Source organism: Dromiciops gliroides, chromosome 6 (genome assembly GCF_019393635.1).
Source record: "Dromiciops gliroides isolate mDroGli1 chromosome 6, mDroGli1.pri, whole genome shotgun sequence".
NCBI lineage: Eukaryota > Metazoa > Chordata > Mammalia > Microbiotheria > Microbiotheriidae > Dromiciops > Dromiciops gliroides.
In genome coordinates, this window is record NC_057866.1 from 97,054,301 (window position 1) to 97,078,101 (window position 23,801).

The 23,801-nt window shown below is 44.2% G+C and overlaps 1 pseudogene; it reads left to right on the forward strand.

The window, feature by feature from the left end:
* The first annotated feature begins 4,198 nt into the window (after positions 1-4,198).
* Positions 4,199-12,447, forward strand: LOC122732035 (annotated as a pseudogene).
* The last annotated feature ends 11,354 nt before the right edge of the window (positions 12,448-23,801 follow it).

Sequence of the window (23,801 nt, forward strand, 5' to 3'; positions counted from 1 at the left end):
ATCCATCTCTGTCTGTCTAGCTGTCCGTCTTTCACTATCTCTATCCCAATGCCTGAAAAATAATAAATATTGCAGAATGAATAATAAATGTTGCAGAATGAATGAACAAACCCTGGATTTGGGATCCAAATAACTGGGCTTGAACACTCGTGTTGCTGCTAACTACTTCTGTGACCTTGGATAAGTGCTTTCTCCAGTCTGGATCTGTCTCCTCTTCCATACAATGACCATCTAGTCACTGTACAGAGATTGGATTAGATTCATGGTCTGCAAATTCCCTTTTAGCTTGAAGTCTATGCTCTATTAACGTAGGTCTGCACTCACAATGCTTCCCAGAAAGTGTTGTCATCATTGTTGTTTTATTCATATCACCTTCAGAAAAATGCACACCCAGACACAGCAAAGGAAGATGTCACCTTGGGGGATAGATCCAAGGGACTGAGATTTGTATATTTATAGAACACGGCATTTGGAAAGCACCTCATGGTCATAGGAAATTTTAGCTGAAAGGGACCTTTCTGATCATGAGGGTAGGGACAGCCAGTGTCTTCTCCCTCTGTATTTCTCCCATCACCCAGCACAATCCTCTGTACCTGGTTGAACAAATGAGGAAACCGAGTTCCAGAAAGGGGAAGAGACCATCCAAAGCAACATCACCATTCAGTAGCAGGACTGGGCTAGTAGTACCCAAATCTCCTGCTTTTCAAACCTGATGCCTTTCAGCCTTGCAGAAACATTTGTACAGGAGTATCAGCATAGTGTAATTTGGTAGAAAGCATGCTGCACCTGGAATCAGGAGACTGGGGGTCCCAGTCTCAATTTCATCACTTAATGCCTCTGTGATGCTGCATCACAGAGAAGGCAATGGAGAGTCATATGGAGGGTATGAGCAGGGCTATAATACATACCCAGTGAGGAACTTCAAACATTATTAAAGAAAGGTATGATGGAAAAAAGAAGATAGGCTATTGCATGGGAAAGCAAGAGATAAACAGTGATGGATAGTCTGGTTGTTCTCCAGTTGTGTTCTTTGAAATGTCAAGAGAAATCAAGTCATGTTGGGGCAGCTAGGTGGCACAGTGCATAAAGCACCGGCCCTGGATTCAGGAGAACCTGAGTTCAAATCGGGCCTCAGACACTTGACACTTATTAGCTGTGTGATCCTGGGCTAGCCACTTAACCCTCATTGCCCCGCAAAAAAAAAAAAAAGGGAAAGAAAAGAAAAAAAATTTTTTTTAAATCAAGGAATGTTCCCAGCATGATGAAGACCTTAAGAGAGGGCAGGGGAGAGAGCAGGCATAATTTTTTAAATGACTAAAATATTTATTAAAATAACAATTTTAATTTTAAAAATGACAATTTTAATGTTCAAATTTTCATCCTGATCAAAGTTTTTAAAAAAATATTTTAAAATTAAAGCAATTATTAGGAGTTATTTTGCCCAATTATATCATCAGCATTTCTATATATTACTAATAAAGACCAGTAGCAAGAGAAAGAGAAATTCCATTTAAAATAACTGTAGACAATATACAACACTTAAAAGTCTACCTTCCAAGACAAATTCAGAAACTATATGGATTCAATTACAAAACACTCTTCACACAAATAAAGTAAAATCTAAACAATTGGAAAAATATTAATTGCTTTATGGGTATGACAAACCAATATAATAAAAATGACAATTCTACCCCAATTAATTCAGTGTCATACCAAACAACCTAAAATTATTTTATAGAACTAAAAAAATCATTACAAAATTTATCTGTAAGAACAAAAGGTCAAGAATATAAAGGGAATCAATTTTTTACTACCTTTTTTTGTTTTGATGAGGCAATTGGGGTTAAGTGACTTGCCCAGGGTCACACAGCTAGTGTCAAGTTTCTGAGGTCGAATTTGAACTCAGGTCCTCCTGACTCCAGAGCTGGTGCTCTATCCACTTTGCCACCTAGCTGCCCCAAGAATCAATTTTTAAAAAACATGAAGGAAGGTGGCTTAGCTGCACCAGATCTCAAATTGTATAACAACAATCATCAAAACACTCTGGTACTGGCTAAAAAAAAAATAATAGAGTGGTGGATCCGAGGGCTAGATTAGATTAAATATCCAATATACAGCAGTAAATGACTATAGTAATCTAGTGTTTAATAAACATTAAGATCCAAGCTTTTAGGACAAGAACTCAATAACTATCTGTCAAAAACTACTAGAAAAACTGGAAAGAAGTTTGGCAGAAACTAGGTATGAATCAACATCTCACACCTTATACCGAGATAAGGTCAAAATGGGTATATGATTTAGACATAAAGAGTGATACCACCGGGGGCAGCTAGGTGGCTCAGTGGATAAAGCACCAGGCCTGGACTCAGGAGGACCTGAGTTCAAATCCAGCCTCAGACACTTTACAGTTACTAGCTGTGTGACCCTGGGCAAGTCACTTAACCCTTATTGCCCCACCAAAAAAAAAAAAAAAAGAGTGATACCATGAGGAAATTAGGGGAGTAGTTCACCTGTCAGATCTATAGACAAGGGAAGAATTTATGACCAAACAAGAGACAGAGAGCACTGTGGGATGCGAAGTAGAGAATTTTGATTACATTAAATTAAAAGGGTTTTGCACAAACAAAACAAATGCAGACAGGATTAGAAGGAAAGCAGAAAACTGGGAGGGGGCCGTTTGCAGCAAGTTTATCTGATAAAGGTCTCATTTCTCAAATATATATAGAACCAAGTCAAATTCATAAGAATAAAAACCATCCCCAACTGATAAATTGACAAAGGTTATGGACAGGCAGTTTCCAGAAGAAGAAATCAAAGTTATAGTCATATGAAAAAAAATTCGAAATCACTATCAATTAGAGAAATGAAAATTAAAACAACTTTGAGGCACCACCTCTCACCTATCAGATTGGCTAATGTACTGTTGGTGGAGTACTGAATTAATCCAACCATTCCCTTTGATCCGGCAATGCCATTATTAGATCTATATCCCAAAGAGAGTTTTTTTTTTTTTTAAGGAAAGGAAAAGACATACAAAAATATTTATAACAGCTCTTTTTATGATGGCAAAGACTTGGAAATAGAGGGGATGTCCAGTGGTTGGGGAATGCCTGAACAAGTTGTGGTATGTGATTGTGATGGAATATTGTTGTGCCCCAAGAAATGATGAGCAGGATGCTTTCAGAAAAGCCTGGAAAGGCTTACAGGAACGGATGCAAAGTAAAGTGAGCAAACCCAAGGGAACATTGTACACAGCAACAGCAACATAGTACAAAGGATCAACTGTGAATGCCTTATCTATTTTCAGCAATACAACAATCTAAGCCAATTCTGAAGAACTCATGATGAAAAATGGTGTCTATCTCCAGAGAAAGAACTGATGGAATCTGAATGCCGATTGAAGCACACTTTTTTTTTACTTTAGTTTTTTTTGGGGGGGTGATCTGTTTCCTTTTATCACATGACTAATGTGGAAATGTTTTGCAGGACTGCACATGTATAACCTGTATCAAACTGCTTGCCTTTTCAATGAGGGGGGAGGAGAGGAAAGGAGGAAGGGAATTTGGAACTCAAAATTAAAAAAAAAACACGCATGTTAGGGGCAGCTAGGTGACGCAGTGGATAAAGCACCGGCCCTGGATTCAGGAGGACCTGAGTTCAAATTCGGCCTCAGACACTTGACACTTACTAACTGTGTGACCCTGGGCAAGTCACTTAACCCCCATTGCCCCACCAAACAAACAAACAAACAAAAAGAATGTTAAAATTTTTTACATGGATTTGGGAAAAAATAAAATATTTGTAAAAACAATGTTAACATTCTTTACCAAAAAAAAAATCTGGGAGGTAGGTAGGCGTCACAGTGGATAAAGCACGGGCCCTGGATTTCAGGAGGACCTGAGTTAAAGTCTGGCCTCGGACAATTAACAGTTACTAGCTGTGCGACCCTGGGCAAGCCACTTGACCCTCATTGACGACCCGCCCCCCCCCCCATGAATTCCCAAATCTCTCTCTTCCTCCCTCCCTTCCCCTGGGGAAAATTTTTAGAAAAAGTGACGAAAAGTTTCAATCTGACGTCATTGTCACTTCCCCGCAACCGGAAGTGACGCCCTTGTCTTAAATTGGTTCTCCCTTCTTTCAGTCCGTAGCAGGAGCAGCGGCGGGGGCGGGCGCACAGGCGCAGTTTGTGTCAACTCAAATGGGTAATAAAAAGGATTCTTGGAGAGTGAAAACTTTAGATGAAATTCTTCAGGAGAAGAAGCGAAGGAGGCAACGGGAAGAGATTGCAGAGGGAAAACGCTTTAAGCATTGCGCTGATCAGGATTCCCTGGAAGAAGGGAGGCCGATCATTGTATACAGTAAGAACAATATTGTAATAATGATCGACTATGAAAGACTTAGCTACTCTGATCAACACAATGATCCAAGATAATTTCAAAGAACTCATGATGAAAAATGTTGCCCATCTCTAGAGAGAGAACTGATGAATTCTGTGTGCAAACTGAAGTATATATTTTAAACTTTCTGGATTTTTCTTGCTTTTTTTGTGACATGGATACTATGGAAATGTTTTGCTTTATTTCACATGTATAAATGATATCATATCACCTGCTTTCTCAATAAGTGGGGGAGGGGAAAGGGATCACACTCCGAACTTGAAACAACAAAAAAAAAGAATGCTAAAATAAACGATAATTTAAAATAAAGTCTATTTGGAGAAAAGGGGGGGGAAGGAGGGGGGCCGAGAGAGCCCGGCTGGAAGACCAGGATTAGGAATTCCCCTCCCGGGAGGGAAGAGCCCCCGAAATACAGCGGGGGAGAAGATGCCTCAGTGGCAGTCAAAATCCTCCCGCACAAGGACAGAGCTCTGCACAGGAAAGTCGAGAAAAGGACAGGGGAACATCGGCATTGCAGTCCTTCGGCGGACGGCGACAAGCATGCCAGGGTGGAAGAGAAGGAGCGAGCGCATGAGCACCAGAGGAGGATCAAGCTCTGTGGCAATGCCTGAGGCAGAGAAAGAGGAGGCTGGCTCGAGAACATTCCCGGAGGGAAAGAGATCATCTGGAACCTCTGCAGCAAAAGAGAGAGCGAGGGGGGCAGCTAGGTGGCGCAGTGGATAAAGCACCGGCCCTGGATTCAGGAGGATCTGAGTTCAAATCCTACCTCAGACACTTGACGCTTACTAGCTGTGTGACCCTGGGCAAGTCACTTAACCCTCATTGCCCCAGAGAGAGAGAGAGAGAGAGAGAGAGAGAGAGAGAGAGAGAGAGAGAGAGAGAGAGAGAGAGAGAGGAAGATGAGGGAAAAGCAGAAGGAGCGAAGGGGACAGGAATGGGAGACAGGGGAGGAGGAGAGGCGAGAGAGCGGGAGTCTAGAAGATCCTGTACATCACGGAACAGTGGGAGAAGTAACAAGCAGTCAGTGGAGTCCGAGCCCATTATGCCAGCAGCCAGGGAGGTTTGAGCAAGGGGATGGCAGGAAGGCAGGCAAAGAGGAGGGAATGGAAGAGAGGGATCGATCGCCTTTCTGTTTTACAAGATATTGGTGACAAGGAGAGGAAGCCCAGCTCAGCTGAGTCCTCAGCAGCAGAGTCAGGATCTGTCTTTGTGGAGGAAGAAGAGAGCAGCAGTGAGCAATCAGAAGAGGAGGAGGAGGAGAGTGAGCATTTCGGAGGAAGTATCAGAGCAGTCTGTGGATGGAGTGAGTGAAGAAGAAATGAATGAAGAGGAAAAACGAGACAATGGAAGCCAGATCTTAGTTGTCAGAGAGTCATGTTTTCACTATGATTTGATAAAGATTGAAGAAGGTGAAGAAGTGGGAGAGGGAACGCCACAATCCAGTGCCATGATGGAAGGAGATTACGTCCCAGACTCTCCTGCCTAGGCTCCCGCGGAGCTGAAACAGGGGCTCCCCAAATAGCTCCCCGCCCTCCGGAGTTGTCAGAGTATGCAAGAATGTCAGTATCTGAACAGGATCGGAGAAAGGCACATACAGAGTTGTTTGTTTTGTTTTTTTTTAAAGTGAGGCAATTGGAGTTAAGTGACTTGCCCAGGGTCACACAGCTAGTAAGTGTTAAGTTGTCTGAGGTCGGATTTGAACTCAGGTACTCCTGACTCCAGGACCAGTACTCTATCCACTGCGCCACCTAGCTTCCCCGAAAGGCACATACAGTGTGGTACAGAGAGCAAAGGACAAAAAGACCAACGAAACTGTATCTCGGGAACAGTTTAAAATGGAAAAGGAGAAAGAAGGCTTCCCGATTAACCCCCTCAGGGAAATCAGTAGCACCCAGAAACATTGTCACTGTCTGGGAGATTGTGGTGGGCAGCAACTTGAACTAGATCTACATGGTAATGAATTATGTGGAGCAAGACCTCAAGAGCCTTATTGGAGACCATGAAGCGTCCCTTCCTGCCGGGGGAAGTGAAGACACTAATAATTCAGGTTCTTCGGGGTGTGAGGCATCTGCATGACAACTGGATCCTTGCCGGGACCTCAAGACTTCCAACTTGCTCCTCAGTCACACAGGTATTTGAAAAGTTGGTGATTTGGGGCTGGCCAGAGAATATGGCTCCCCATTATAAACTTACACTTCTGACCTGGTGACCCTGTGGTACTGGGCCCCAGAGTTGTTACTAGGAGCCAAAAATATTCCAGTGAGATAGACATGTGGTCAGTGGGCTGTATGTTCGAGAGCTGGTCACTCAGAAGCCTCTATTTCCAGGGAAATCAGAGATGGACCAGATCAACACACTTTTTAAGGACCTGGGAACTCCAAGTGAAAAGATTTGGCCTGGTTACAGTGACCTTCCAATAGTGAAGAAAATGACTCTTGTAGACTGTCCCTGTAATTACTTGAGGAAAAGATTTGGGGCCCTCCTCTTCTTCCAGGGCTTCAAGCTGATGAATAAGTTCTAGGCCTACGATCCCAGCTGGACGATCAATGCAGAAGACAACCTGAAGCATGAGTACTTCAGAGAATCTCCCTCTTCCCATCGACCCTTCCATGTTTCCCACGTGGCCAGCCAAGAGTGAGCCGCAGAGGGTTTTAAGCATGGCACTGGATGCACGGGCTCACGCGCTCCAAAAGGAGGACTTGATTATAGCAGGGTTGGGGGACTATGACCTCAAAGATCCAGGTTGCTATCACACACCACTAATCAAGAAACATCTGCGGGGCTTCGGCCTCAGATTATAAACCCACATCAGGCCACAGAACAAAGCAAACCCTGAAAGAGCTGCAGCCGTACCTTGGCTGTGAGCACGTGTAAATTCGCAGGGGTGCAGGAGCCCGGAGGGCGTGCCTCTGCCGGCCTGCCCGCTACTCCAAGGAGGGCAGAGGACGGGGACGTGCAAAAGAACTGGGAACTTGTGTATTTCATTCTGGAAACTTGTGTTAGGCGATTATTATATGCTTTGTTATTCTTCATTACGTGATTAAATCAACTGGAGCTTCTCTGTTGACCCTTTCCTTCTGGGCTCCGCTGTGCTGGGGGTGGGGGTAGGGGATAAGGGGGTGGGTAAAGTCTTTGGGCGGGGCTGGAGCTGAGATGGAACCCGAGCCCCCGTCCGCCAGTCCCTGCGGTCACCCCTGAGCGCGGGCCGCTCCCTCCCGCGATCGGACAGACTGCTTACAAAGGCCCAAGTGTTGCGAATCAAGTCCATTTTGTCTTCGCAGTAAAATTGAAGTCAAGGAAGGATTTTTCCCCTTTCCTGGAGACTTCGTGCCCCGTTTCTAGCCCCTCAGGGACCGCGCGCAATCCCCTGGCCCGTTTGGTGGGAAGCCAAAATAAAAGCGACTTTATTGTCCCAGGAGTCAAGCGTGAAGAGCGCCGCGGCGCTGGGGGCAGCCGACCCCAGCCCTTATTAGCCCGGTGCAGGGAGGGTGGGCATGGGCGTGGGTATCGGGTGGCGAGGGGTTGCAAGGGAACGGAGACTTCGAGGCCAGTGCCATCGCTTGTTGCAGAAGCTCCTGCAGCCCTTTTCTCACTTAGATTTGTGCCCCCGCCCCTTCCCACACCCCCAGTCCTAACCTCTCCAGGACACTCCGGCCCCACCCCGCTCCCCACCCCTTTTTTCTCCCCCATGCTCAGCTCTCACCTCTCCTGGGCCCCATCTTAAAAGACAGGAAACTTCAGATAGGCTCACGCTCAGGAAAGGAATGAGCTCTTCTCATCTTCCCTTTATCGTTTTAAAAAAGGTGATACTTTTTGGGGGGGAGGGGTGTGTGTGATACTTTTTTAAATAGTATTTTATTTTATTTCCCAATTACATACAATGATCGTTTTCAACATGCATTTCTGTAAGATTTTGAGTTCCAAATTTTTCTCCCTCCCTCCTTTCCCTTCTCCTTCCCCAAGAAGGCAAACAGATATGTTTTATGTGTATGTATGTATGCATGTATACACACACAATTATGTTATACTTATTTCCGTATTAGTTATGTTGTAAAAGAAGAATCAGAACAAAAGGGAAAATCACCAGAAAGAAAACAACAACAACAACAGATAAAGTGAAAATAGTATACTTTGATCTACATTCAGACCCCATAAGTTCTTTTTCTGGATGTGGAGAGCATTTTCCATCATAAGTCTTTTGGAATCGCCATGGATCATTATATTCCTGAGAAGAGCTAAGTCTTTCACAGCTGAACATCACATAATGTTTTTGTTATTGTGTACAATGTTCTCTTGGTTCTGCTTATTTCACTCAGCATCAGTTCATGTAAGTATTTCCAAGTTTTCGGATTTTTTTCGAAATCTGCCTGCTCATCATTCTTATAGCACAACAGTTAGTGTTCCATCACATTCATATACCACAACTTGTTCAGCCATTCCCCAATTGATGGGCATCCCCTCAATTTCCAAGTCTTTACCAGAGAGAGTGATACTTCTTCATTGGGTCTGTTCATTCATTGATTCACATCATCATTCCTTTAGAGCAAGAGGGGGAGGTAGCATGTGGTACAGAATAACATGTAGTGAAAGAAGCTGGGTTTAAATACCCTTCTCTTCTGTTGCTTGGGACTGGTATGATCCTCGACAAGTCACATAACATCTCTGGGCCTCAGTTTCCTCATCTGTAAAATGAGGTGAATGGACTTGATGACTCTAAATCTATTATCTTATGATACGATGACTTTTATGCCTCCCACCAGCTCTGGATCCTATGAGAACTCTTTTTCTCAACTGAATGTAAAGGCCTTGGCTGATAGGGACTGTTTCTGTGTTTGTATGCCCCAGTGCCTGGAGTGTAGCAGTTACTTAACAAAGGATTGGTTTTTTATTGGTTTGACCTGTTTTTTGTTTGCGATGTTACTAATATAGAGAACTCCCAGGGAGGAAACTCCGTCCACTGGTGCAGATCATCACCTTCTCCACAACTCACAGCTTTATTTATGTATTTTACTGCAGTCACATTTCAAAATTTTATTTATTTATTTTTGCATTCATTATTTAGTATTTTATTTTCCCCCAATTACACGTAAAAACAAGTTTAACATGTTTTTTTAAACTTTGAGTTAATTCTCTCCCTTCCTCCCTCCCCACTCCCCCTCATTGAGAAGGCAATAGAGATGTGTAGTCATGCAAAACATTTCCGAATCAGTCATGTACCACATAATTTTAGAGAATTTCCTGGGACACTGAGTCAAAGTGACTTGACCAGAATCACACAGCCGGTATGTGTCAGTCAGGACAGGCTCTATGGCTGGTTTTCTCTACACAGTGACACACTGCTTCTCTTGATTGATTTTTCAGACGCTCTTAATGTAAATGCCTTCTCTCAGTCGATTATCTCTGATCAATCCTATTTACATCCCGTTCTCAAGTTATCTCCCCTATCAGACTGTAGTCTCCTAGAGAGCAGGGGCTGTGTTTTTACTTCCCTTCTCTTCCGTTCTTCCCCCACCCCTCAGTTCCCCAAATGAGGACTTAGAGCTAGATATCTCTAAAATCACTTCCACCTCTAAATTGCTTCCTAGCTTCTGAAATGCATGTCTAATGGCCAGAGGTGTAACTATGATGGAATGACTGGAGCTTTGACTCGGCTATTTCAGTAGAACAGAAAGAACAGCTTAGCACCAAATTTGCCAAAAATCGTTAGTTCAAAAAGGGAGCTATCCAAGTGAGCTCTCTCCATCTTCTCCAAAGGATCTTTGTCTCTCCTTCCACCTACCCCAACAATTGTCTTAAAAAGTTGATTTGGGGGCACATTTCATACTGCTGGTCCTAGTCAAATTTTAGACTAGTTAGAGTTTTGCTGATGGTGAAAAAATTGCCTGTGGAGGAGGAATTTTAGGAGGGAAGGGGAGTAGAGGGGGTCTATTCAAATATCCAAATCACATTTTTGGTAAAGTAGGGCCTGGTTCACTTGATTCCCAGGGCTCAGAGATAGACTGCCTCCTGGTCCCTAATGAATTCCCTCTCTTTCTGTCTTGTTACTAAATCCAGATGCAGGACCTCAGCCCTCTGTACCCTTCTTACCTCCCTCACCCTTCTTACCTCCACACCCTCCAAGCTACGTGAGTCCTTCTCCCCCCACCCCTCCCAGGGTTTATTCCCAAAGGACAAGAGAATGTACACATTCAGATATAACACACCAGAAGAAGGTCATTAGCTGAACTTACCAAAGAAAGTTCCCGAGTTTCAGACTGAGGGGCCCCTTAGCCTTCTATCCAAATCCATAACAAAATCTTCTCCAGGACGAGCCTTGCTTGTGAGCTTTTCCAGGACGAGACCTTCTACACCACGTCCAGCTGGAGACCAGGTTGCTGAATGTGGTGTAGAAGGTCCCGTCCTGGAAAAGTTCACAAGCAAGGCTCGTCCTGGAGAAGAGTTTGGTTCAGGCTCCAGAACTGCTTCTTTTCCCCCACTCTTAGTGAATTCAGAAACCTTCCAATGGCTTGGTGGGTTTTTTGGGTTATCTTTTCTTTCATACTCCATGATCCTTTTTTTTTTTTTTTAGTGAGGCAATTGGGGTTAAGTGACTTGCCCAGGGTCACACAGCTAGTAAGTGTTAAGTGTCTGAGGTCGGATTTGAACTCAGGTCTTCCTGAATCCAGGGCCAGTGCTCTATCCACTGTGCCATCTAGCTGCCCTTCCATGATCCTTTTGCCCAAGGTTGGGGAGCAGATAGAATCATCTCTGAACTGTTTTCTCAGTGCCTTGAATATCATAGTAACTCTGCCTACCACTACTCAGCATATTACCTGAAAAATGGAGTATAGCCCCCAGTCAGCCAGTAAAGAAGTAATCATTAAGGGTTTACTATATGCCTGGCCTTGTTCTGGGAACACAAAGAAAGGCAAATACACAGTCTGTGCCTTCAGTGAGCTCACAGTCTAATTGGGGAGACAATATGAAAACAACTGTGTGCATACATGATGTATGCAGAGTTGTCGGGAGTTAACCTCAGAGAGAAGGCACTAGCAATGGGTGAGACTAAGATGGTTGTCCTTTGAACTGAGTCTTGTAGGAAGTCAGAGAAGTTAAGAATTGGAGATGAGGAGGGAGAATGTTCTAGGCAAAGGGGAGAGCTGGGATAAGGCATAGACCTTGTTTTGTTGTGTGGGAGGAATAGCTAGGAAGGAAGTTTAGCTGGATCTAGACATTGGGATGGGGAGTAAAGAAAGGGTAAGAATACTGGGATGGTAGGAAGGGGCTAGGTTGTGAAGGGCTTTAAATGCTGAACAGATAATTTAATATTTGATCCTTTTTTGTTTGTTCTTTGTTTTTTGTCTGTGTGTGTGTTGGGGGGGGGTGGCAATGAGGGTTAAGTGACTTGCCCAGGATCACACAGCTAGTAAATGTCAAGTGTCTGAGGCCAGATTTGAACTCAGGTCCTCCTGAATCCAGGGCTGGTGCTTTATCCACTGAGCCACCTAGTTGCCCCGACCACCAACTCTCTCTAAAATAGAGGCTATTCATTTAGAGCACTCTCTTCTCCTTTCCATCTCAAAACCCCTTCACATGGCCCCAATCCTCTCCCCTTTTTACCCCAGACTCTGATAAGGAGGAGGCCTTTATCCCTGCCAGAGCCAACCTCTCTCCATGTACCCCTGAACCCATCCCCTTCTGTCTTCTCCAACAGGTCCCCCCATGATCATGCCCCCTTTTCTCTCTCTCTACTCTTCCATCTCTCTCTATCGATTCCCCCCTTCTCTGCTGTCTACAAACACACTCAAGTTTCTTCAATCGTTAAAACCCCTTCAGTGGAGCCTGCCTTCCCTCAAGCTGCCATCCTCTCTCCCTCTCCTCCCGTTCCCAGCCAAGCTCCTAGAACAACCCATGTCTCCTCTGCTGCTTCCACTCCTTCCTCCCTCACTCTGCAGTCTGCTTTCTGATCTCACCGCTCAACCGGAATGGCTCTCTTCAAAGTTCCCTGGGACGCCTTCAGGAGGACCTTGTCTCAGTCTTCCTCCTTCCCAACCAGTTTGGACCCCACTGACCACCCTCTTCTCCTGGATCCCCCGTCTCTCTTCTTCCCATTCTACCTTGAATCTCCTCCTTCCTATCTCAATACACTTTTTTTTTTTTTGCAGGGCAATGGGGGTTAAGTGACTTGCCCAGGGTCACACAGCTAGTAAATGTCAAGTGTCTGAGGCCGGATTTGAACTCAGGAACTCCTGAATCCAGGGCCGGTGCTTTATCCACTGCGCCACCTAGCTGCCCTCTCCCCCCCCCTCCCCCCCCCCCCCCCCCCCCCGTCCTCCTTCCTATCTCAATCTGCTTTGCTGGTTCATCTGGGAACTCCCTCCCACCACCAACTTGAACTCTGACTACTTTTGTGTCCCCAGTAGTTAGCACATGATCGATACTTTTGAATGGAATGAAAATGGTGCCCCATTGTCTTACAAGGACATCCCTTAACACAAAGAAGGAACAACCCAGATGTGTGTGGGGTTGATGAGGAGGCCAAACTACTGTGCAGAGGATAAGGGAAGTCAGGTATACGTATTTTGTTGTTCGCTTATTTGTTGTGTCCAACTCTTTGTGACTACATTTGTAGCTTTCCTGGCAAAAATACTAGAGTGGTTTACTACTTCTTTCTCTATCTCATTTTACAGTTGAGGAAACTGAGGCAAACAGGATGAAGTGACTTGCCCAAGGTCACACAGCTAGTAAGTGTCTGAGGCTAAATTTGAACACAGGTACTTCTGACTGCAGACCTGATACATTAAACACTGTGCCACCTAACTGTCCCATGTTCATATTTATGTATTAGATAGATAGATAGATAGATAGATAGATAGATAGATAGATAGATAGATAGATAGATAGATAGATTAGATAGATAGATAGATAGATAGATAGATAGGTAGATTAGATAGATAGATAGATAGATAGATAGATAGATAGATAGATAGATAGATAGATAGATAGATAGATAGATTAGATAGATAGATAGATAGATAGATAGGTAGGTAGATTAGATTAGATAGATAGATAGATTAGATAGATAGATAGATAGATAGATTAGATAGATAGATAGATAGATAGATAGATAGATAGATAGATAGATAGATAGATAGATAGATAGATAGATAGATAGATAGATAGATAGATAGAAGGTGATTGAGCCTGAGTAGCTGGGGACCCAGGAAGGCATCTTTTAAAAGGTGAAGTTTAAGCTTGAGGGAAGTTAGAGGATTCTGAGGGACAGAAGTGAGGCAAGCATGCACTCAAGGCTTGGGGGACAGGCAGTGACCAGACATGGAGGCCAGACATGGAATGTTGTAGATGAGGAACAACAAGACGGCTGGTTTGATGGTTGATTTGCATGGAAGGAAGGAATATGGGACAGCTCACAGATATGAGTTAAGCTCAGGTAGTTGAAGGGATTTAAGTGCCAAACAGAAGAGCCTTCAGGTAATAGGGAGCCACCAGAGTTTATTGAGTAGTGGAGTGATAGATTTATGTGTTTGTAGGGGGAGGAGCCCTTTTAGATCTGTCCTTTGTTCCAATGACTGGGGCGTTTGTAAATTTCCTGGTCCAGAGGTTACAAGCAAATGATTAGGGGAGATAGTGTCTGGGCCAGTGGAATTTCTGCCCTTCTCTTTGTCTCTACAATCCTGGCTCTGTCACGGACTCCTGTGATTTTGAGTAAGTCTTTTTCCATGCAGGTCTCAGTTTCTTCCTTGGTAAAATAAGCTCAGACCAAACAGGCCCCTCCCAGGTCTCTGTTTTTTGCTATAAGAGGAAGATGCTGAACTTGGAATGAGCGTGCAGCCAATGGGCTTTGGGGCATGGATACCCGAGGGGAGGGGATATGTGCTTTTGACCCTCATTGCTTCTCTCCCTCAGGCTACTGTCCCAGGGCCTACCTTCCCTTTGGGGCTAAGAGGATTTTTGTGGGGAGGAGGGTACTTACCCCTCTTTCCTGGGGGTGATCATAGCCATGGCCTGACTATCCTCTGCACAGTCACCAAAGCTGCCGTCGCCTTTCAAACTGAATTTACCCCCATCCCAGTTATGGTTAGTTACCATGCCGTTCCTGGGACCTGGGTTCAAATCCTGATGTAGTGCTTGAGCTTTTTTAGTCTCTGCTTCCTCGTCTATAAAATGAAGAGGCTGGACTAGATGACTTTCCCACTCCCTTTCAGGTATGACATTCTAAAGTAAGCGTTCTAAGCTCCCTCCCAGCCCAGACTATCTGTAATTCTCTTATTCCCAAGAGGGAACTTCCCAGCACAATAGAGGCATGAGGGAAATGGGGTATGTGGACAATGGCCCCCAGAGAAAGACTACACCGAGGTGGGAAAAGCAGATTGGACAGGAGGCTCCACACTGTTATCAGTATCAGGGGAAAATGAGACACAAGTTAGATTTCACAGCTCTAGAAACCTGAGCCACACCGAGGATCTGTGTTCCCAGACACGAATCAATGCTGTCGTCCCAAGTGTCCAGAGTCCCGAGGGCCTCACCAATGCCCCCTCCCCCAGGCCTGTAATGTTTCTCCTTTTTTGACACTGGGCACTACCTGATGCCAGTCTGAGCCCCTGGGCAGGATGCCAGAGAAAGGATTACACTGAGCAGAGATGAGGCCTCAGCCCGATGTGGGGAGACATCGATAGCTGTCATCGTCCCCCAGCCCGGCCCCTGGACAATAGGCCAGGCAAGCCTGGGGCTTGTTGGCTGTCCCCAGCAGTAAGCAAACACTCCTGGCTTCGCTATGCATTGTTCTTGGGCTCCCTGTCCTGGACACCTGACCCAAATCACAGCTGTCATCTGAGCAGGAGTGGGGGAAGTGACTGAACGCTGGGTATGACACTGTGCCCTCCTGTTGGCTCCCTAAGCCCAGTGTGCAAAGCCCCTGTCTCCCTCAAATCCTGGGACCAGAATCCCAGAATTCTGGATTGAGAAGGGGCAACAGAGGGCAGTCGGTCCAACCCATCCATGAGCAGCAATGCCTAGTGTAACATCTCTAACTGGCCCCAATTCATTCTCTGCTAGTAGACCTCCACGTTATGGGGGAAACTCACCACCCACCAAAGCATTCCCTCTCACTTTGGGATGGAGTTCTTCATTAGTTTGTTCAACCTCTCTGTAACTCCCCTGGCTCCTTCCTAGGTCCCTCATCCACCAGGCAACCTTTTAGATCTTAAAGACAATGACTATGCTCTCCCTAAATCTTCTCTTCATTAGGTCAAATATTCTCAGTTCCAAGATGAGCCCATTTTCACTGAAAAGATCCAAGGTCTTAGGTGTTATCTAAGCCCCTTGCATTGCCTGGGTCAGTGACAATGGCTGTCCATACCTTTATTTCTGTGTCTCATCCCCTTCCTAACTGGGAGCATGTGGCCTAGTGAGGTGCGGTCTCTGAACTGTCCTACCTCTGAGCTCTGGTGATGGTTTAGCTGTTGACTCCTCTGCCTGAGGTGGGAGTCAGAGGGATCAGCAGCTTAGCTAGTACCACCTGTTTCCCCATCCCAGGCCAAACCAGGTCCATGGCTTTAGGATCAGAAGGCTTTGTCTCCCTCCTTCTGTAGCTCACCATGGCCCAACCTTGGAGCTTAGCCATGAACCTCCTTTCTTCCCACGCCGTCTTAGAGGCAGCGATGAGAGGCAATCATACATATAGTATTTTCTCTATTCCAGGCCAGAGGCTGAAAGCAGGCTCCTGAGGCAGGGGCTGGGGGTAAAGCCTGATGAAAAAGCCCTCAAAGTGGGCAGCTAGATGGCGCAGTGGATAGAGCATCGGCCCTGGAGTCAGGAGTACCTGAGTTCAAATCCGGCCTCAGACACTTAACACTTACTAGCTGTGTGACCCTGGGCAAGTCGCTTAACCCCAATTGCCTCACTAAAAAAAAAAAAAGAAAAAGAAAAAGCCTCAAAGTTACAATGAGAAAAGGGTCCGACGGTTTCAGTACTGCTGGGTACAGTGGATCAAGTGACAAGTCATTCACTTCCTTTGATCTCTGCCTTAACCAGTTAAAGTGCAATAAGGTAGCCTTAGAAATAGATACTTGCCTGCTCATCCAGAAGAATAATTTACAATCAGGATAATAGAATATCACACTTGAAAGGAACCATCTAAGGGGACACAGACGATCACAGCTAGACGGGGTCTCTGGACAGGATCTCAGACCCGGGAAAAACCTCACAGGTCATTTAGTTCAAACCCCTCATTTTACAGATGAAGAAATAGGCCCAAAGAAGTTAAATGACTTAGGGAAGGTCACATAAGTGTTTTCAGTAGAACCAGAATCCAAGCCCAGATCCATTGACACTAACATTCAATAGTCTTTCCACTGAACTACAAACACAGAAGAATCGAGCCAGGGAGATCCCTTTGAAGAGAGAGCATTAGAGCTTGAGCCTTCTGCTTTCTGAGCTGCAGAAACACAAATCTTTCCCTACTGTGCTTACTGCCTGGGACTGTGAGGGCGATCATTTGTGAGTCATAAAATGCTACCAAAGTGGCAGCCATTAGCCTTCCAACTAAGATGCCAGGGGAGGTTGGGATGACTGCCCCTGATGTCACATCACGAGACAAGATTGTTCCCAAATGTCCTGGCTCCTCCTCATCTCTTTAATTTAATTTACTTCATGCACATTAGAGATGTTTTAAGCTATTAAAGCTTACACTGGGACTTTTGCAAGTCTGTTGTGTGGAGATGGCTCTCCACCCGCCACTGAACTCCACTATCCTCTCTCTCTCTCTCTCTCTCTCTCTCTCTCTCTCTCTCTCTCTCTCTCTCTCTCTCTCTCTCTCTCTTTCTCTCCAGCCACTGGGCTCCTCACATGGACCCCCATAACATGCCTCTCTCAGGCTTCCAGCCCATAGTGGGACTTTCCCTCCCCGATAAGCATGAGTTTTGTAGTTGAGATCTGTACTACCCACGTGGCCTGGTAGTCATCCATGTCATCTCTGCCTGCAGAATGTAGGCTCCTTAAATGTTTCTGTCCTTTTGTTTCCCCAGTGTCCAGCCCTCGATGGTGAGAGTTTTGTCCCTCCAGACAAACTGTGAATCTCCTGAGGACAGAGCTTGGATCTGTTCCTTCCAAGGGTCTCCCTGACTATCCAAGTTACTCAAAGTCAAAGCCTTCCTCTTACTCTGTTTGCCCCAGAGTCAGAGTTTCCTGAAGGTAGGACCTGGTTCTACTCTTTCTTTGTCTCTTTTAGAGCACAAACTCCCTGCAGGTAAGATCTGGGCCTTCTCTTCCTCTGTCTCTTCCAGGGACTGAGTCTCAGCAACTCAGAATCTTCCAATGTTCCTTCTAAAATTCTGAAGTTACTGCAAGTAACAAAAAGAAATGAACTTGGTTGTGTTTCCTATTTCCCAAGAAGACTTTTGTCAGTGTCAACCAAGACATTGGGGTGCTGGTAAATGTTTAACAACAAGCTCCTTTAAATTTAATCTGCATCATGAACTTTTTTCTTTGTGAGTTTGAGGCAATTGGGGTCAAGTGACTTGCTCAGAGTCACACAGTCTAAAGTGGATTTGAACTCAAGTCTTCCATCCACTGTGCCATCTAGCTTCCCTAATTTTGTTTAGATCAGATATGTCAAACACAGAGCTGACAGTAACACTCCTGAGTATAACCTAAACCAGGTTAAAGTGTAAATAGGAATTATTTAACAAAATAAATAAAAATATAACAGAATATAGATAACATTACATTTTAAAACTAAGTCAATATGTGGTCCACAGTGATTCTTACATATGGAGTAGTGGTCTTCATTTCTATTTGAGTTTGATACTATTCCTCTAGACAACAAATAAAACAATAAATCAGGCGACGATTTGTAGTATTTGCTAATTTCCAATTTGGAAATGCTTACCCTGAAAATTTAGTGATCAGCTCTTGTGAGCTAATTGGAGCTGGTCCTAGCACCCTCCTGAACCATAATCATATTTTCTCTTTTTTTGGTACATATTTTCTTTATATCTCTTTCATGGGCAGTGGGCCCTGGAGGAGCCACTGAATTGTGCCATAATTTAGAATTAGAGAACTCTGAAGTTCCATTTCACAAATCCGACAGATTAGTAAAGAAAATACTAACAGGATATGACAATTGTTGGAGGGGCTGTGGGAGGACAGGCATATCAGTACACTGTTGGTAGAGCTATCTTACTGTCCATGGGGTTTTCTTGGTGATCTTAGAGTAGTTTGCTATTTCTCCAGTGGACTAAGGCAACAAAGGTTAAGTGACTTGCCCAGGGTCACACAGCTAGTAATCATTGGAGACTGGATTTGAAATCAGGTCTTCCTGACTCCAGGCGTAGCACTCTATCCACTGAGTCATCTAGCTGCCTTTGGTCTAATGATCCTGGAAAGCAATTTTCATTTATGTCCAAAGAGTAATAAAACTGTGATTTTGACTCATTGCCACTACTAGGCATACACCAAAGATATCAAATGCAAGGGATAGGATCCTTGCATGCAAAAATATCCACAGCCACACTTTTATTGCAATAAAGAACTGGAAATAGAGTGGATACCAATTGGGGAATGGCTGGACCAATTATGGTATATGAATACGAAGGGATATTATTGTTCTGCAAGAAATTACAAAAGGGATGGATTCAGAGAAACCTTGGAAGACTTGTATGAACTGATGCAGAGTGAAGTGAACAAAACCAGGAGAACAATTTATATAATAACATAAAAATTATTAGGGAAAATGACTTTGAAAGACTTAGGAACTCTGATCAATTCAGGAGCCTATCATGACTCTGGAAGACTAATGATGACGCATGCCTCACACCCCCAGATATTGAGGCTGTAGGAACAAAACGAAGCATACCTTTTTATATATGACAAATAAAACAACAAATTTGTTTTGCTTGACTATTCTAATTGTTACAAGGGTGGGTTTTTATTTGGGGAGGGGAGAAGAAGAGGTTAGTGATTGTAATGCAGAAAAGAAGGAAAAGAATGTCAAGAAACTTTTATAAAAATATATACAGAAGAAAGCAGGAAGGGGACCCAGACAGGCAGGGCATTGTTGATACAACCTCCTTAAATTTAATACCTATTAGAAAAATAAACCATATGCAACAAATTCATGATTTCATATACAATTCCCCTTTTCCGAATTCTTTAAATGTAGAAATATTCATTTTTGTTGATGATTTTCTAGTTAATACCAAAAAGTAAAAATAATAGAATTTATTGGTTTCATTTTAGAGAGAGGGAAACTGAGGGTCAGTCAACCAACCAATCAAAAAGTTCTATTAAGCACCAGTGTGTTGGGCACAAAAAAGAGGGAAATAAAATAGTCCCTGCCCTCAAGGAACTTATGCTCTGTCGGCAGAGTCAACATGTAGATTTATTAATATATACAAAACATTAAAAATGAAAATGAAGGTTTTCTTTTTCTGGAGGGACACTAGCAGCTGGAGGGATCAGAAAACTTCATTTATTTTATTTAATTTTGTATTTTAAATTTTTTAAAAATTCCAAATTCTCTTCCATCCTCTACCCTCTCCCCCACCCACTGAGAAGGCAAGAAATATGATACCTATTATACAGATGAAGTCATGTAAAACATTTCCATATTAGCCAAATTGTGGGAGGAGAGATAAAAGAAAGAAAGGAAGGAAGGAAGGAAGGAAGGAAGAAAGAAAGAAAGAAAGAAAGAAAGAAAGAAAGAAAGAAAGAAAGAAAGAAAGAAAGAAAGAAAGAAAGAAAGAAGGAAGGAAGGAAGGAAGGAAGGAAGGAAGGAAAAGAAGGAAGAAAGGAAGACAGGGAAAGGAAAGGAAAGAAAGGGAAGGGAAAGGAAAGGAAGGAAAGGACAGGAAAGGAAGGAAAGGCTTCATTCTGCATCCAGAGTCCAACAGTTCTCTCTCTGGATACCATTTTTTCACTATGAGTCTGCAATCGTTGTGAATCATTGTATCCATTAGAGCAGCTAAGACTTTCACAGTTAATCATTGTTAAAACGTTGCTGTTACTGTGTACAATGTTCTCCTGGTTCTGACAAGTCTTCCCAGGTTTCTCTGAAGCCATCCCTCTCATGGTTTCCTATAGCACAATAGTATTCTATTACATTCATATACCACCACGTGTTTGCTCGCTCCCCAGTTAATGAGCATCTCCTCAGTTTCCAGTTCTTTGCCACCACAAAAAGAGCTATTATAAATATTATTGTACACATGGGTCCTAGAAAAGGCTTCATTTGGAGGGCAGCAATTGAACTGAGCTTTGAATGAAGCTAGGGATGCTGTGAGGTGGAGTTAAGGAGAAGCTACAGAGGGGGCAGCTAGGTGGCGCAGTGGATAAAGCACCAGCCCTGGATTCAGGAGGACCTGAGTTCAAATCCAGCCTCAGACGCTTGACACTTACTAGCTGTGACCCTGGGCAAGTCACTTAACCCTCATTGCTCCACCAAAAAAAAAAAAAAAAGGAGAAGCTGCAGAGATGGGAGGTGAGCACAAAGAGACAGTGATGGGAGGAGGAATGTTACAGAGAGAAGGCCCACGTGAGTGGTCTGAAGAGTTCGGGAAAGGAAGCAACTGTAAAATAAGGCTGGACAGGTAGGCCCAGGGAAGGGGAATGGAATTGCTCCCGATCCCTCCACAGTGAGGAGGGGCAGAAAGGTCAGGCATGGGGCATGTGGGATGCCTGCCTGCCTCGCTGACTTCTCTCCCATGTTCTGCCCTTGCTGGGCCATTTAATTAGCTCACCCCCTCAATTAAGAGGAATTTCCCATTTCCTACGTATAATCAGAGGCCTTGTTAAGTCGGGGCCTTGTGTACTTCTCCTTTCTCCTCCTCCTCCTCAGGATGCTTCTCTCTAACTGGGCCCATCTAAGAGGAAAGAGGCTTTGGCTGGGTGAGCTTCACTGAAGGCAACTGATGAAGGAAGGAAATGGAGGGTCATCTGCTGTCCGAGCTGGAAGGAAGCTTAGGAATCACTGGGGCCAAGCACTTTCTTTTATAGTGGGAGAAACTGAGACCCAATGAGAGCAAGTGCCCCTCTCATACTCTGTTTCCTCTGCTCTAAAACAGAAAAAAATATCTCTAGACCCTCATTTGGTGCTCTTTTACTGATACTGTGAGAATGTAAAGAGATCTTAACATTGAATACAACATCTTTATTTTATATTAAATAGGGAAACTGAGAGCAAAGCATGGACAAATGGTCATTCATATTCTACTTGGACAACTCCAATCATGGGGAACTCACTCCTGATTGAAATAGCCTCTTCCACTTTGAATCGACTGCCATCATCAACTTCCCCTCAAAGTTAGGTCAACCTGCCCCTCAAATAAGATAGCTGATATATCCTGCTACATAGGTGTTAGAGCTTATCAACCACTCTTTGTGGAAGCAGGGCAGGGGTCATTCTTTCTATTTGACAAATGAGTGAACTAAGACCTAGAGAGGGAAGATGTCTTGCTCAGTGTCACACCATAAATTAGTAGTGAAACAAAGACGTAAGCCCAGGCTGACGTTTCCCAGTCCTGGGCTGTTTTCACCCTCCCCATACTATCTAGCTCTGTGTGAGAACCAGTGCCAAATCTGAGGCTCTTTTTAGGCCTCTGTTGGTAGCTCTAAAGGACAGCAGAAAGAACGAGAGGTGGGTAACATCCTTTTCTCCTCCCTCCAGCCTGCGCTCCTGTCCAGAGGGCCTTCTGTTGTCCCAACTGAGGTGGTGCTATCTGGGACTAGATCAGGTCTGAGAGGCAGAAAGAACACTGGGGGTGTTAAGATCCTCAGAGTCTCCAATAGCTTCTCCTCCCTGGCTTTCCCCACAGGATGACAGAGTGTGCCAAAGAGGATGGAGATTGGGTTACTGGCTCCCAGGCCAAAGCATTCCCTGGAGACAGGAGCGGACACCTGCTTTGGCCTGGAACAAGCCCTATTCAATGGGTTCTCAACAATAGCCCATCAGAATCCCGCTCACAAGCTGTCTGGGGTAAGAGAACAAAGGTTGGCCCTGAGCTCTGGGGAGGCCACAACTGACTCATTGGGGCCAGATTGGGGGAGGGGGCATCAGAAAGGCTCAGGATAGTCCCATATTTCCCATCAGCCAGTCCCTCACAGGATATATGGACATTCCCCCATTAGAGCTTCAGTCCTTGATATTGAACATTGCCTCTCCTTAGATTCTTTGCTTAGAATGGACAGAAATCCAATCATCAGAACCACAAAATCACAGAAGTACAGAGCTGCAAGGGGCTGTCTACTTCAGCTCATAACTGACTAGGCCTCCCTGTCAAGGGGTCAGCCAGCCTTTGTTGGAAGACTTCTAGAGAGAGGGAAACCACTGAGGTAGCCCGAGGGCCTGATCTGACTGGTGCCCACACCTCCTTCCTGCAACACAGTGCCCTTGACTTAGTATCATGTCCAAATGTGACACTTAGCCTCTTACTGAGCAAGCTTGTTAGACTGTTCTGCTTCTGATAGGAGGGACCCCAGATAGCATGAGGGTTCTGAATACCTGGTAGAAATAGACATTGTGGAGAAGGAACTTGAATGGGGCAAATGAAGTCACAGTCTAAGGGTTGCCTGGCCACATTTTATTCTTGTTTTTTCTTCCCAGGGATGAATCCAAACATTATGAGCAGCCCAATATTGCACCCTTGCAGTTATGGTTAGGATCACCATGGGCCTGTGGACATAGGAAGGTGTCTTAGAAGCTACCTAGTCCAGAGGGGTCAACCATGCCTGCCTTAGGCCTTGTGTGGCCCAGCCCACTCCCAAGTCTAGCCCAAATCAGAGTCAAGTGGAATTGGGAAATATTTAACAAAATACATAAAAATAAAATAACATAGCTAACATTGCATTTTTAAATCATAGAAGTGTTTTATTATTTTCTAGTTACATGTAGAGAAAGTTTTCAACATTTGTTTTTACAAGATTTCTGCTTTCAAATTTTTCTCCTTCCTTTCCTTCCCTCCCCCCTCCTCAAGACAGCAGGCAATCTAATATAGGTTATATATGTACAATCACATTAAACATATTTTTGCATTAGTCATGTTATAAAAGACAAATCAGAATAAAAGGGGGGAAACCTCAAAAAAGAAAAAAAACAAAGCAAAACAAAAGTAGAAACAGTATAGTTCAATCTGCATTCAGATTCCACAGTTCTTTTTTCTGCATGTGGAGAGAATTTTCCATCATGAATCTTTTGGAATTATCTTGGATCATTGTATTGCCGAGAAGAGTTAAATCTATCACAGTTGATCATAACACAATGTTGTTGATACTGTGTACAGTGTTCTCCAGGTTCTGCTCATTTCACTCAGCATCAGTTCATGTAAGTCCTTCCAGGTTTTTCTGAAATCTGCCTGCTCATCGTTTCTTACAGCACAGTAGAATTCCATTACATTCATATACCACAACTTG